Raw genomic sequence first — 3,906 nt, 5'->3', positions numbered from 1 at the left:
TTTCATGGTCTGTCAAATACTTACTTTTTGGCTCCATGCGTTGTGTTTGGTAGACGGATGGAATTCTGTTAAGAATCTCTCGATGCTGCTATTGGTGTGGTGAGCAAAGGCGTTTTATTTGTAGATGTGCTATCCACGGTTCCAAGTACTCAAATAAGATTCAGTGCTCTGAAATGTGGTTGACGTGTGAATGATGTAATACATTTTGAGTGAAAGGGACTATCCTGCTGCCCTGGTACCACAGAGAAGAGCATGCTGTAGAAACTTAGAACTCTACCCTGCATAGGAAGCACCTCTTAGTTCACGCTCTACAGACACAGCTATTGCTGCTTTTTGTTGCCTAACAGGCAAGTAAAACTTACCTTGTCTCACGTTAATTCAGGTTTTCTCCTCCTTAAACAGTTTTCCAATATTCTAAAACCTTAGCAGGAAAATATCAAGTTTCCTACTTGAGCTGTACACTTTAACACAGGAAGACTTTATTTACCAATACCTCCTTAAAAGTTTACTTTAATTCTTTGTTTCTCATCAGGCTGAAAGGTCTCAGAAGCACAGACTAGGAGCTGGCCTCTAATTTAGCTGTCCTTATCATATAGGCAAGTGGTTGCCCAAGTTATGCTATACTGTGGTTTTTGTTACTCATAGTTGTTTTCCCTTAACAGTCAAACAAAATAATTCAGTGTCATAAAACACAACCATCTCACAGAACACATCACCAGTCATTTAAATGAACCAGGAATAACTGGACCAACCTCTGAGAACTAGGCAGATGTTATGATAAATCTGCAAGCCACCCTATAAAGAAAACCGCATTTGCTACTCTGTTGGCCTGTAGTACCCAGAAGGCACAAATCAACACGTGATTGAAGGGAGACAGGCTGGTGTTAACAGGCCCTGTGTTGTCCTGATTAATTGTCTGCATTTGGTCCTCCTTCAAAATTAAGCTCTTCTGCTCACTGAAAGGCAGCTTTTCTACTGATAAGGTAACACAATATTGTGCTGTAATGAATTTTAGCAGCTGCATCCATGGGCATCAGTGTAAGATCTCTCATGGTGTTACATGGTTTACGACATGTTTTTCCAGTTTATGGATTAAAAGATGTTACTTACTAGCTTTTCTACTTGAACAGAAGCAAATGGCTTTGCCATTCATTACTTCTGGCATGTAGTTCTCTTCCTTTTACAGTACTGCATGGCTGTTTTGGGGTGAGCGTGAGAGTACAGAGATCTTCTCAAGTCAAGAATATCCTTTCCAAGCTGTTTGTTAGGAGGGTAAATCGGAGCTACGTGAAGTGAGCAAAGCAAGTGGCAGATTGTGGAGCCAGACTGCTGAAGTACTCTATGTACTGCTGAAGGACATTTGTATGATCTGTGACAAATCAATCTTTCATAGTATAAATGCTTCTATTACAGTACTGCACAGGGTTTGTTAGTTTACGTTTTGGGTTTTTTTCCTCTGCATGGAGGACCTTCTTTAAAATACTTAATTCCCATTTGAAACTACTCTAAAAGGACACTTGGAATAATTATTTGGAAAGAAAAAAATAGAAAAAACATTCTCTTAGAAACAGCACGTGTAATTTTTCACGCTGCTGCTTGCTTATGAAGGAATATTTGTGTTTATTGGTGAATTACATCCAAGATGCTGTGAAATGCATAACAAGCTAGGAAAAGAGAGAAGAATCTTTCATGTGCGTTACCCTCAGTGCTCTGAGAGCTGAGCAAAACTTGCAGAGGGAAGTTCCCAGGGGAATGGCATTGCCTTGCATAATTTCCTGTAACTGTCATCAGTGAAGGCCTGTGCAATCCAGCAATCCCAATGAAGAGATCTTGGCATTCAGTGTAGTGGAAAATGTAAGGATGGGGGGGGGGGGGGGGGGGGGGGGAAGAGGATTTTTTCCATGTGTTTTTCCCAATACAGACATAGCATACTAGAAGAATAAAAATACAAGTAAAAAACCCCAAAACAGTTCCCAAAGTTCAAGGAGGAAGAAACCCTGTCCAGAGCTGGCTGAGGCAGAGGTGAGAGACAGCTGCCTGGAGGGCACTGGAGGCTCACTCAGCTTGCCTCGCCTGAGGACACAGAACAGGCTGTTCCAGTTAGAAATGCTCGTTGCTGCCCATGCAGCTTTCTAATGAGATCATTATTGCCGAAGACAGGTATAGGTATCCCTCTTGCAGAGTGGAACATAAGGGCAGCTCTATCCCAGCAGGAAAAACTGCAGTAGACAGCATCCTGCCTGCCCCCAGAACGAGGAGAAAGTAACTGTGCTGGCTCCTGTCCAAACCTTGCCTGGCCCTAGGCCCATTGCTGTCCCTTCCTACATTCCCCAGCCTGGGAGGCAAAGGAAAACAAGTAGGGGGCTGACGGGATGAAGGAGGCTCCTTGCAGAGGAGCAGGGACTGCGGAAGGGTCAGTCCAAAAAGAGGGTGGAGCAGAGGAGGGTAAACCCATCGCCCCATAAAACGTTACTGCCTTCTCTCACCGTTTGCCCTCAGACAGCCTCCTATAGAAATAAATTGCACCTCCCTATTCTTGCATAAATACTGCTTTGCTACTTCATACTTTCAGTTTTCTTTCAAAACTGCTGACCTGTTCAGCCACCCTCTTACCACCACTCAACCTAGGCCAGAGTGCTGAATTTTGCTATCCAAGGTATCTTTCTGCATCTCACAAAATATTTTCTAGGTTTGGAGCTTATTCCAGCTGCTGTTACCCTTTCTTATTGCAAGATAATTCCATCTGCCTGTGATCTTCTTTTACCCCCTGGCAGTCCATTTATGGATTGTATAAACATTTTCCACTGTGAATAGAGGAAAGCAATGTTACAAACAACAGGATTAAGTAATCCTGCATCTGCTTCTTCCACAATCAATGCATTAAAATATAAAATAAAGAGATGGAGCTATTTGAAAGGCATCTGCCTTCACTCTCTCCGCTTTTGTAACAACAGCTGCTATAAACTGCAGTAAGACACATTTATGTCAGGGCTGGCAAGCTCTTTTCATGGTATTGCTGACATTTACCATGAAATCCTGACACCAAACTACACAGCCTAGCATTAAACCACTAACAGGTGGTCCTATGAAAAAGAGCATGTATTTCTGTTTTTCAGGGAAGAAGTCAACAAGGAGGACAAGAAACACAATGAACTAAAAGAAAATAAAAGGGGGGGGAAAAATGGAGGGTAAGAAAGCAGAAGGGCAGAAAATTAAATATAGGACAGACAACAGCAACATTTCAAGGTACAAAGGGAGACATGGGAGTGCATAAAACTTTACCAAATACAAACAGGCAGAAGATTGGCTCAAAGAAAAATAAGGGGGAAAAAGGTGTCTCTGCCCAATACTGTTTAAGTTTTATTACCCTTTGCCACAAGAAATGCTTATTTTCAAAGATTGTATAGCTGAACCTCTAGTACCTTACTGTGGTCACACAACCCCTGCTCTGAATTCATACTCACCCTTGCTTGAGAACTTGTAAACTATCACCATCTTTGTAAGGTAAAGCTTCATGGGACAAATGCTGGTGCTTCTGCAGCCAGTGACTATCTACCTACTACATCCAAAGCGTGCTGGACTTCTACAGTTTTTTGCCACCCTTTGTTAAATGAGACCTCTCTTACAGCGCAAAATATATGACTGCTGAAGAGTCACACTATTACAATAATTAAGAAATTAGGACAAGGTGGAAAAAATATGTATTGATATTTTTTACAACTGTGGGCACTTGGTTTAAAGGAGTTTCTCCCTTTGATTTTTATGCATTCTTAAAAGGTAACATGAGCCAGGTTACACAAGAAATACTTCTGTGAGAATCCTAAACATTGGGGGTACCGGGATAAACTTAATTTTGACTGTCCCCATCTTTTCTTTCTTCCCTAATGCCATTTGACTTACACCGAT

Source organism: Phalacrocorax carbo, chromosome 10 (assembly GCF_963921805.1).
Source record: "Phalacrocorax carbo chromosome 10, bPhaCar2.1, whole genome shotgun sequence".
In the NCBI taxonomy this organism is placed as follows: Eukaryota; Metazoa; Chordata; class Aves; order Suliformes; family Phalacrocoracidae; genus Phalacrocorax; species Phalacrocorax carbo.
The sequence above is the reverse complement of the archived record's forward strand: the minus strand, read 5'-3'. Positions refer to the sequence as shown.